The sequence below is a fragment of the Chelonoidis abingdonii genome, chromosome 4, assembly GCF_003597395.2.
Source record: "Chelonoidis abingdonii isolate Lonesome George chromosome 4, CheloAbing_2.0, whole genome shotgun sequence".
NCBI lineage: Eukaryota > Metazoa > Chordata > Testudines > Testudinidae > Chelonoidis > Chelonoidis abingdonii.
This window is the reverse complement of record NC_133772.1, coordinates 17,856,437-17,868,469: the sequence shown is the minus strand read 5'-3', so window position 1 is coordinate 17,868,469 and position 12,033 is coordinate 17,856,437. Positions and strand designations below refer to the sequence as shown.

The 12,033-nt window shown below is 46.7% G+C and overlaps 1 protein-coding gene across 5 annotated transcripts in view; it reads left to right on the top strand.

Annotated features, from left to right (window-relative positions):
• Positions 1 to 12,033, top strand: part of FOXP4 (forkhead box P4) — a 133,326-nt gene that overhangs the window by 53,139 nt on the left and 68,154 nt on the right. The gene's annotated exons all lie outside the window — the stretch shown is intronic.

Here is a 12,033-nt window from a genome sequence, read left to right as displayed (position 1 = left end):
ACAGGAGATATCAAACTCGTGAGTAAGTGGAATGATGCTCCGGGAGGAGGAGGCCAGATGTGCTTTTAGGCACCACTTCAGAATAGTCAGTGGAGCTGTTTAGCCCTATGATGTCTAGTGTATTTAAGCACCTCTGGGTCACGATTGTATCTAGCCCCCCAAAGGGGAGCATCACTGTGGCTTCAGCCTGCTTGCCCCAGGCAGGCAAGTCCAGCTCCTCTGACACATGGGGCCTAAAGCAGGACTTGACCAAGAGGCAGGTGGGGATGTCTGTGGCCATTGCTGCCCACCGATCGCAGGGCTCAGGAGGGATAATGTCCACCTGGGGGAGAGGGGACGGGTGCCTAGAACCCTCATCTCCAAGTTGTGCCAGTACTCTGATGTTGTCCTCGAAGAGTTAAGGAAAACTTGGTCTCCTTGAAGTCCTTTTGTTGCGGGGCTTTGAGGAAGGAGGGCGTCTCCGCCATCAGCGGGTTGCTCGGCTTGGGCAGGCACATATTTTGTGTGTGTGACTCTCACAAAACAAGGGAACCTTCCAACTTCAGGCAGCTGGGAGAGCGGGGAGGGGAAGGGAAGGGGAGTAGCAGTGAGCCAGAAAGGGAGAAGATGGGGGGTAGGTGGAAGAAGAAGGGGAGAGGTTCAAGACAGGGAGGAGGAGGTGGGAGGAGGCAGGGAAGGATTAAGAGGTGTTGGGATGGGAAAGCGGAGGGGGAGATCTCAGCAGGGAAGAGGAGATGGTAGGATGGAGGTCGGGCACAAGGAGGGAGGTGGGTGAGTAAGGAGGAAGGGTTTTGTCTTGGACAAACCATCTGAAAACCTGCCTTTTTAATTAACCCATGGGGTTTTTCAAAAATGGCTTTTAAAGGCAGCCCCCTACCCCAAAACCAGCTGGCAGCGCATCCTGGAAGATCAACTTCCCAACCAGCAACTACAGCTCACTCGTGTGGGATCTCATACGGGAGCTTAGAGACCATGAAGCCTCTCAGTCCAGATTGAAGGCTTGGATTTTCAGTGCAGTCAGGTGCCTGATGTCCATGGAAATCTCCTAAATTCTAATGAGTTTCACTGGGACGTGAGCACCTAACTCTCCTTATGCTCTGGAAAACCCAGCATCAGACTGCACGATGCTTGCCTCCATCCCCCAAATCAGCACCCTCTCCTTCTCCTCCCTTTGTTGCTGAACCTGTCAGCCTGAGGGCGCCTGGTAGCACACTTTCCAACTTGCAATTATCTAGAAAGGGCCCATCTGAAAAAGCCATCCCATCCGTCTGCTGTAATATTTGTGCTGTGCTTTAAAAAAAAAAATACTATTTATTGCAGGTGTATGTAAAAGAAATGCTGAAGTATCAGACAAAAACAGGACACCAAACTTATAACCAAATCAGCTGTTTTTCTTATTCAAAAGGGGATGGAGGTGGTGGTGGGGAGACTCTGGTGTGGATGGCACTGTGCTATAAAAGCTTGTGCTCACCTTTCAAATGTATTATGTCATATGCTATTATTAGGGTATTTAAGATAAAAATGAGACTAGAGCACTTAAGTAAACTCATCTCTCTGTTAGGTTGCCTGATTTATATTTCATATATGACTGAGCATAAATGTTTAATTTTTTTTTTCCAAGCATGGGGAGAAAGGGAATTGCTGGGAGCAATGGTCAGACTTGTTCCTTGTGTTCTCCGTTAGTGAAAATGGATTTAACCCCTTTAGCCAAGGAGGATCAAAGTCCAGAAGTGTTAGGGTGTGTGCGGCAAAGGGGAGAACAAATGGGGCCGAGAGGGAGTTGAAAAAGATTTCTCCTTTTCTGTAAAGAATTCTGTCATTTTATTAATTTGGATCTCTTGGAGCCATTTGGTTCTGATTATGTTAGAATGGGGATGGAGGAAGTGGAGTGGGGGAGTGGTTTTCAATATGGCATCATTTACGGTTAATATCCATCTAGAAATATCTCTTTTATTTTAATAGTTCTAATTCTGGAATGTGACTGTCATTTTTTTATGAGGGTAGTGTAAAAATAGTTTATAATCTTTTTATTCCCCAAAAGCTCTTTTGGGGTAAAAGGAGAGAGGAGTTGGGGGGAGATCTAGTATCATTTTTATAGACCCTCTTTCCCCCCGCTCCCCTGCTCTGTTAATATAATTTTTGTGGTGGCAGTGTGTTGTGTTTTTTTTTTTAACATTGGAGGTTAAGGCCCCATTGGAAGCTTTGGTCCCTTCCAGGTGGGAATTCTCTTGGTTAGTTTCAGCCAGTGTTTCATCCCCATGCTGTATGGAAATCCACACCCTCCTGTTGCAGTGAAGAGCACATGGTCTTCTGGCCTCTCCTGCTGTAGTGTCTAGGTGACTACTGTTAATTAAAAACGTGCTATGTTTTGTTTTTTTTAAAGACTTGGCTCTAATATTTTTATGCTTTTATTCTGTAAAGATTTTCCATAGTGACCTAGTGATTTTGGAACCCCGGCTTGAGACCCCTTCAAGGCACCTGATTTTTCAAATGCCTGAGCACCTACCCCTCTGAAAATCATGCCCCTTTTGGGGTGGGGGGTTGTATCTCTAGTTGGGCATTCCCACTCCTGAGTTACTTCTGAAAACATAGGCTTGTCCTCTTGGAGTATCCAGAGTACTATCCATCTGGGTTCTCTGTGTACCAGCATCTATCACCATAGCATCTGAGTGCTTAAGCACTGCTGTTAGCCCAGTGGCTACCTTAGCTGGCTGCTAAGGTCTTAATTCTCCCAGTTCAGAAATTCATTTAATTGCCTGCATACATACTTAATGCTGGGCCTTGAAGGCTAAGTTCTGAAGAACCCAAAGAAGAATGGAGTTCCTTAAGGAGAGAGCCTCTACTGAAAATGCCTTACCTTCCATTCCTGGCCTCACCTCTAAGTGATCATCCCAGCTAATCCAGTCCTGACTTGGATGTGCTTCTCTTGTGTTTTAATGCAGGTTAGTTCTGGGATTTCTCCATTAAATGGTCCTGCGGGGACCCAGCTCTCCCCACAAGTAGTAATAATGCCTAGCTCTCATATAGCAATTTTCATCTCTAGCTCTCAGTGCTGTACAAAAGTGGTCAGCATCATTATCCCTGTTTTACAGCTTGGGGGGAAACTGAGGCACAATGAAGTGCAGCGCAGGGAGGGGGAGTGACTTGCCCAGGGTCACCCAGCAGGTCAGGGATAGAAATGGAACCCAGGTTGCCTGAGTCGCAGGCTGTTGCTCTAACCGCTAGGCAAGAAGGTTGTTCAGCAAATCGATTTGTCATATGGGCTGACGAAAGGCACAGGTTTGATGCCCATTGGAGTCTGTGTGGAAGCTCAGTCTCTAAGGCCCGTTCAATTTTTAGTCTCTCCTGGGACTGCCAACATGGAGGCCATGTAGTTCTAACTGGTGGTGTTTTTCTGTGATGGGGATAAAAACAGGACTTCTAGGGACAAGGGATGAGTCGCACCAGATTAATCTCATACAGGAGGACAACTTCATCACCAAGTTCATTTGCTCCTTGGCTTGCTTGCTTTGCTTGCCAGTAGATATGAAACCTGGCCTAGAGAAAGGTGCATTATTCCAGGGAAGAATTTAAATGCCATGTGTCTTGGGTGGAAAGCTGGATAGCAGCAGACTGTTCCTGCTCTGAGATTCCCACACGCTGACTTGTGATGATCCGCTTTCTTCTGAAATTAGAGGGGGGAATACAGCATGTAGTATTTATTTCAACCATAACGCGAACTCAAAGGAATCGGGCTCGCAGGTGAAAAGAGAACAGCCCCTCCAGACTTATTAGCCAATAGAGCTGTGGTTATTCAATTTTTCCAGTGCGTCCTGGTGGGGAATTTTTCGCTATAGCAGAATCTCTTATTTCTTCTTGGGATCTGATACTAGCATAACACTTCTGTTGTCCGGACATTGCATTCGCCAGAGCCGGGATTAATCTGAGGCTCTTTTTTTTCCTAGTAGTTCTTGTTGCTCTGGAGCTGTAGAGCCTAGCTGCAAAGAAACAGATGAAAATCAAGTATGAAGCATATACAAAGAAATCCAGACACACCGATTCAGAAAGCCCTGGGCTTTGGAGCAGGTTTTTATCTGGATCTAGATGGGAATTTAGAAATCAGGGAAACCTCTTTTTCCAAGGAACTAAGGGCTTGTATACATACAAGAGGCTTTTTGATACCATGTTTAGTATATCTGTTTAGAAACTGGTGTCGTTAAGTGGCATGATCCTCTAATATGGACGCAGTTATACCAGTAGAATGGTGCTTAAGCTGTACAAACTGCTAGTATACTGGTATAACTGCATCCTCAGTAGGGGTCTTCCTGATCTTAACTTTGTTGAGTAAACACCCCTCACAGAAATAGTTAACTCAGCACAAAACCACTACATAGGTCAGGTCTCTTCCCCTTCCACCATCCCAACATTTGCATTCCCTCTGCTCAGTAACAGTTGCTGCCACTAGTCTTGTAAATGGGGAAGCCAGGCGGTGTCAGCTGTTGATGTGTCTTAGATCTTACAAACTTCTTTTTAAAATGGGCTAATTTACTGATCAAAGACAATCATCCAGGTGACAAATTGGACACAAACTATTTGTTCCTAATTGTGGCTATCGCACTAATGACTCTTTGAATCGCACCATGGAGCAGGGTACAATTAACCCTCCCCTTCTCCCCCCCATTTCATAGATCATTAGCAGGAGGTGAAGCCAAATTCTCTTCTAAATGGGGACCTTTTTCCCATACTCTCAAAATTAAATAGCAAAGACTTATGAGTAACTTGGACTTCATGCCTTCTAACTTTTAAGGGGCGGTTCCATACTGCTAACTTCAAGTGTTGCTTTTTGAAGCTAATCTTCTGGCCTGTTGAAAGAGGTTAGCAAGTGCAGGTTACCTGTCCAAAAAATCTTGCCTTTCATCTCTACTCCCATATCAAGGTGGTTTTGGCCCTGGTGGGAGGCCCAGGTTGGAATCTGGTAGAGAAATCACCCATCATAAATCAAGCAAGACTTTTGTAAGTGCAGCTTCATTGTTTCCTGAGGAAAGATGGCAGTGGACTAAGGTCATCTTTGGGTGGCAGTGAATATCCCGTGACGACCCACTTTCTTTGCTTGCCAAGTGACTGCCACTGAGTTTTATAGCTTGGGCAGAGCTGTATAGTTCTACTTCTGCAAGGTTCTGGGGTGTTGAGAACCTGGATTATGGGTTGGGCTGGTCTCTGAGCCTTTCATACTCTGGCAAAATGGGTCACTGGGGATCAAGATGAAGATGATGATGTTCCCACTCTGATCATGCTGTTACCTCACCCTCACCCCTGGTAAGTAGGAGTAAAATGCTGGTTTTCCCTCATACAGCTGTGCCAATGCATCTCAGTTCTGGCCAGCAGCCGTTCTAGATCTCAGCAGCCTCTTCTGAGTACTGGATGTTGCCTCAATGACCATTTGCCCTGTGGTGATGGAGTAGCTGACCCGAATGCTAAGCCCCTGAGAAGGATGAAAGGCTAATGCTGTGGGTCCCCATCCTCCTGTATGGCTGTCTCAGGGAATCAAGTTAAGCCCTTGAGTTTTGCTAGCCAGTGCCAGTCATCTCCCATTCAATTCTAACCCACCAGCCTGAGCCCTGGCTCTGTGGTGACTTAAATCACGTACAAGTAGGCTGTGTGGGCACAGGGCTCATCACTGAGGTAGGAGAGGGAGCTTGGAGTGCAAGTTGCTAAAGTCAGTGAAGTCTACGGGGTTAGAATGAAACTTTCCTTGGTGGCAGGTCCAGTCACTGCAGGGCACCTTGCACTGAAGCAGCTGGGGCTGGTGGCTGGTGGAGACAGCATGCTCGAGTAGATGGACCCCGGGTCTGGTGCAGCCTGGCCGTCCCCATGTTGAATGACCAGCTTTTTGACTCTGATCCATCGGGTGAGTGCACTGACAGCATAACACTGTCTCCACCACACACACAGCAGAGTTGGGTGGTGCTGCACTTCAGCCTCTCAGTTGTGCCTACGTGCCGCTGGCTGTCTGATTGAAATATGCTCCCGCCAAAACAAAACTGGTGCCAGTCTTCTTAGCAGCAGGTAGCTGGAATGTAAAGCTGTCCCCTTCCCCACACCCCTATCCTTCCCCCCGTCTCCCTGCCCAGCAGATAGCTCTATAACTTTTCTGCTGGTTTCTTGGCCATCCCTGGCCATCTGGCAGGGCTGGGGGGTGGGGGCAGGAGAGAAGGGGGTTGCTTCTCTGGGTGAGCTGCAGGGCTGTCATGGGGAGGCCCCTGTGTGAGATTGGAAGGCCATGTCATTTTTTCTTGTAAATCTTGTAATTTCGTGCTTCAGAGCACAACAAAGTGAGAGAGTCAGCAGGGAGTGATTAAATTGCCCCATGAGAGCCTGTTCGGGGTGGGCCTCCTGCATTCCATCCGCACCTCCCTCGGCGCACGTGTGCCTGCTCATCACAGGCGTCCCCTTCTCCAAGTGGCAGGGGTTCATCCCGTCTCCCCCAGATCAGCCTGACTGGGTGCCCTTTTGACACACGGCCTGGCGTTGGCACGAGCCATATTCTTCTTGTTCAAGTAATTTGCCAGCTTAATAAATACATGCAGACTTTTACAGGGTTCCCAAAGCCTCATAAAACCAGGGGCTGTCCCTGTATCTCCCCACGAACAAAGCGCTCCTTGTGTGGCTCGTGCAGTTAAAACCGGGTATCTCAGAGCCCTATATTGCTGGCTACAGCAGCACGATCTCCTTTGGCAAGCTGGGCTTCCGATCGGCTCAGTCGTCACGCTGCGGCATTGCCTTCGCTCAGCTTCTCTCCTTTTGTGCGTCTGCTTTTTCCTCTGTCTCGCGCTTAACTTCTAGAGAGCTGTTAGGAAAATAATTCAGAGAGAGAGAGAGAGAGAGAGAGAATTCTGGGCAGGCAGCATTACCTAGTGGTTAGATCAGGGCGAGACCGGTAGCTGGCACTCATGGATTCTTCTCTGGACTCTGGCGCTGACCTGCTGCGTGACGTGGAGCAAGCCCTTCCTCCTCACTCAGTGCCTCTTCCCTCCGGCCCCATCTGCAAAATGATCTCAAAGCACTTTTTGCAAAGATCAGCTAATTTAGTCTGCAGCTTCACCTGTGCGTTCAGTGGTGTCCCCATTGAAAGAGAAGGAAACTGAGGCTCGGGGGGTAGGGTGGGAAGGTGTTAATGGATTTGCTTAGGGTTGCACAGTAGGCCAGTAGAGTTGGGGATAAAACCCAAGGTCTCTCACTCCAAACTGAAATCTGCCCTTCTTCTTGCAAAGACACAGTGAAGCGTGGAGGTCCCCAGGTAAAAGTGGCTACAGAATTACCTCACTGTGCGATACCAGTGAGGGATATATGCAAAGGTGACATTGCTGATTTTTACACACAGTGCATGTGGGGAGCAGGCTGAGGTACAGCCACAAGGGTGTCCAGGTCTGCTTGTGCCACTGCAAAGAATTGCATAGTGCTGCTCTAGTGCTGCCCTGTGCTATGTCCATGCAGGCTTGCTAGTGCCTGATTGTGTGTTCCCATGCACCTTTGGAGTTCCTCTTGCAGCTAACCTAGAATTTCTGCTCCTCACAGGGATGCTGCCAGCTTGAAATCTAGTCAGTTTCAAAAAAGGAATTTTTAAAAAAGTAGCTTCAGGTTCTAAACTTGCCCCCAAATCCTCTGGCCAGTTTTTTGTTTTCTTCACAATGATATTTTCCCATTTCTTTTTGAGGTTTCCGTTTTCTCTGCCTTTCGCTGTGGGAAAGGCCCACACAAACAACAGAGGAAATTGTCTCTGCAGGGGAAACTGTAATACTGAGCCTGCACAAACCACCATCAGATGGGAGGAGAGGAGAATTCAGCATTAATTTTGCAGCTTGTCTGAACACACAAGTTTTATAGATAGAGGTACAATCCTCCTAGGGTATACTGATAGTGGTTTAAAGATATCTTAGACTGGAATATCTATTCCCATATGGGAAAGGGAATCTGCTGTACTGGATTAAGGACCTTAATCCGAGCTGTCTCCACACAAGGGGTTGCAGTGGTTTTACTTTCTGTAAGAATCATGCCCCTGCCTGATATAGTTATATCAGTACATAATCTGTGCATAGAGCGGGCCTTATGCACAGATAAATAAAAAGAATTTCAGACAAAAGCGTGACTTCTAAGTGGACAATGATGAATTTTCTGTCCCTACTGCAGACTGGCAGGAATTGTGCTCATAATAATAATTTGTAGTAGCCTCGTTCTAATCTGAGTGTTTGTGCAAAGATCTTTGGGGTTTGATCCTTCTGCAGCAGGTTCACGTGTTTTCTTTTATTTTCCCCCTCCCTTTTTCTTTTGAACGAACTAAAAAGTTTGGCATGAAACTGGGTAGAAACTGCCCTGAATTTTCAGGTGGAAACAGTCATTTGATAGTTTTGCACAAACCCATCAGCCCGGGGTTCCCTGAGAGAGAAGTTTTGTGAGCCCTCTGATCCTGTCTTCACTGGAGTGGGGGTGAGGTGAGGGGGAGACTGTGTTGTTTGTTTGATTAGCTACCACAAGTTAAAATGCTAGTGATAGTTTAAACACGTTTAAATTTTCATACAAGCACCTTAGTGCTTTGCCCTATGTGTTTGGGAGTTGCTCCCTGTAAACACCTGCAAAGCTACTTCTTTATCCACCTTCAAATTCCTCCTCAAAACTCTCTCCCTTGCCATGATGCCATTGATAATGGCTAGGCTGATGGTGCCCTGAAACATATGTCTATCACGCTGACCAGAGTTGTCTTGTCATTTCCTGGTCCTCATCGATCTGTCTGGATCCATCTGCTGGTCTCTTGTCTCGTATTATACTTCAATTGGAAGCTCTTTGGAGCAGGGACTGTCTGTTCTGAGTATACAGCACCTAGCACATTGGGGTTCTGCCCATGAGGGGGACTCGCAGGCATTACAGTAATACAAATAATGAGTTATCAGGTCAACATAAAGACTACAGAGGAGGGAACGGTTTGTCTTGATGTGCTCATGCATGTGGAGAAATACTGCCTTGTCTTCCCTAGGAGTTTACCTCTTGTTTGTTCCATGTACTAATAGGAGGTAAGAAAATACCGTCTTTCCTAGTGAAGACGTGCCCTTGGAGGGTTTTGTTTGTTTTCTGATGATGAAACCTAAAACCAGGTGAATTCTGGGTTTGATTTCCTTGTGGTCATTTTGCACTGGCTGCCTACTGTTCTCCTGGTTCCCACCTGCCCTGTAAGTCCCTCTGAATAATTTCTTGCCCCCCAACCCTCTGCTTTGGCCTTGAAGCACTCGATTTGTGCTCAGCAGCACACAAAGGTAAATAGGTGGGTTGTGTTTTTTCCAAAGGGCTAGAACTCCATCAGTACCAATGGATTGACTTAAGTGCCTAAATACGGTCCTAAGAGACCAATTTTAGCCTCCCTGTCCATGTGTTTTGAAGATCGGGCTTTTGACTTTCATTGATTTCATAGAGTGTAAGCCAGAAGGGACAATTAGATCTCGTCTGAACTCCTGTATATCCCAGGCTATTAAATTTCCCCCTGTTACGCTTGTGTTGAGCCCAATAACTTGGGTTAAACTAAAGCATTTTAGTCTTCAGGAATCTAAATTGTAAGTGTGCCACAAATGGAGAATGAACTACTGGGTTACCACCCTCCAGAGCGGTTGCTTGATTCACAAATGCAGCTAAAAACACAGCTTGGTTCCTGTCAGTGCTGCAAAACTGACATGTGCTTTTAGCTGTGTTTGGGGCACAACTCCATTTGTTTGCGTCCCTTGATGTGGTATATTCTGACCGTGGAGCTGGAACTGAACCGTATCAAGATGTACTGTACCACAGTGTATTTGTGTGTGCGTGTGTCTGTTTACTGGAGAATGGGGTCTAAACATAAAATTATTTTCTTTCTGTGTGTATGTAGTAGATGCAACCTGCAATAAGGACCCCCAGCTTCAGTAGCCACTTTGAAATCATCTAAAGATTTGTCTCTTGCATCTTGCAGTTTGTCGGCATGGGAAAGTTGACTAGTATAGATACCGCTTTGGAGGCGGATTAAGCCAAACTGAAAAAAGGTGCTGCTGTTCCGGAATAAGACAGCGCACACCAGGAGCGGCGCCAGGGTTTTTGGCGCCCTAGGCAGGGGTCCTTCCGTGCTTCCAGTCTTTGGAGCACTTCGGCGACGGATCCCGGAGCAAGTGAAGGACCCGCCGCAGAATTGCCGCTGAAGACCTGGAGCGTGGAAGGAACCCCCGCCGCCGAATTGCCGCCCCCCAAATCCTGGTGCCCGCGGTTGCCTAAATGGAAGTGCCAGCCCTGGTGCACACAGTGAGCTAATCCAGAATAACTAATGCACTTTCAAGTCACGCCCTGCCTTATTGCAGAAATAACTTCCCGGTGTAGACAAAACTTAAATTAGACACTTGGTTTAAACAGTAGCCAGCTAATCTTTTTTTTTGATGGTCCGCTGGATAGCTGCTTGAGAGGGGTTTGAGTGTTTGATCAAAACTAGATAATTATGCAGACTGTATGTGTGTGAGTATATAATTGTACTATGTATATGCTATATATGTGATGGACAACCTGATTTGCTTGTGTCATGTGCAATGCACACACAACAACATGGTTTACGTTGAAATGGCATGTTCATTAATCTAATGACACTGTGTAGGTTTAAGTATGTATGTAACTATATTGTGTGCCTTCCCCTTACCCACATGGATTTGTATATGTAATTACTCTGGGTATATGCAAGCGAGTGTACTAATCTCTCCGTTTTCAAGTATAAATTCAGCTGCCCCTCCAAACAGCTTGTACGGTACAGTATATAATGTATAAATGCCTGACGGAAAGTAACTTTGTTCTTTATAGATGGAAACGTGGAAAATTAACAAGCGGCTCTTTCTTTGGGACACACCCTGCAAGTGCCTCCGCCGCCTAGGAGCGCACAGCCGCCTCTTGGAAGCCAGGGCCTTGATTTACGGCCCTGGCGCTGACAGCTCACTGGAACCCACATGCTGTTTGCAGCACCACCAAGCTGGGCTATGACCCTCCGACCTCTCCCCTTCCACTCCCCCCTCCTGTCTCTGCGCTGTAATAAAAACCTGTCTTGCAGGCAGGACTACAATGACTTTGTTGTTCAGAAAGGTACCCCTCCCCACCCCCAAAAAAATCTTTAAAAGCAAAAAATAAGGAACGTATGAGGAAATGGACCTGGGAGCAGCAGCCCGGAGTACCACAGGATTGTTTGTGTTAGAATTTATTCCCTTCTCTTTGCTTGCTCTCAGCTCCTGAATGAAACCTCTCTGTCTCGTGCTTCTCTCACTCTTTTGCACACCCTCTCAGTTTCTTTCACACATTTGCAGTCTTTCACCAGCTCTAGTGGACGCTTTGGCTCTTCCACACGTTTGCGCACATGCATTCTCTTGTGCGCTCCTCGTGTTCACACACTCAGTCTCGCTGTTGCTCTTTTCCTTGTGTCCTGGTGCACTCGCTTGATTGGGCTTGCATTCATTTTCACCCACCGTTTTCCCCTGCTTGCTTTCACAGTGTGTTTTTGCACATGCCTTGACTAGCAATCTCACTGACTCGTGCTTTTCTCCAACACCAGCAAAGTGTTTCATTTTTAGTTAATACAAGTGACGTAATAAATATTATTGAAAACAAATCAGTGAATGCACAGGAAACTAACAACACTTTCCAGGCAGACGCCCATAAAATAAACAGATTCATGTGCGATCACTAGTAAGTACTGCTAAACTCCTCTCCTACATTGCTGAAAATTATCTGCAGAATGTCCACATTCTGTCACTGGTTATTCATTTGGGGTGAAATCCTGCTCTTTACTTGATCTACTCCTCTGGTAGTCCCCCCGCCCCCCTTCCAGGCACCTAACAAATGGATTTAGCATCCCTGCACCCCTGTGAGGTAGGCAAAGATTAGCATGCCCATTCTACAGATGGGGAGCTGAGTCACAGACAGGCAAAGTGACTTGCCCAAGGTCACAGAGGGAGAATCTGTGCTATAGCTGAGAATAGAACCTGCCTCTCCTGAGTTCAAGGCCATCTTCCT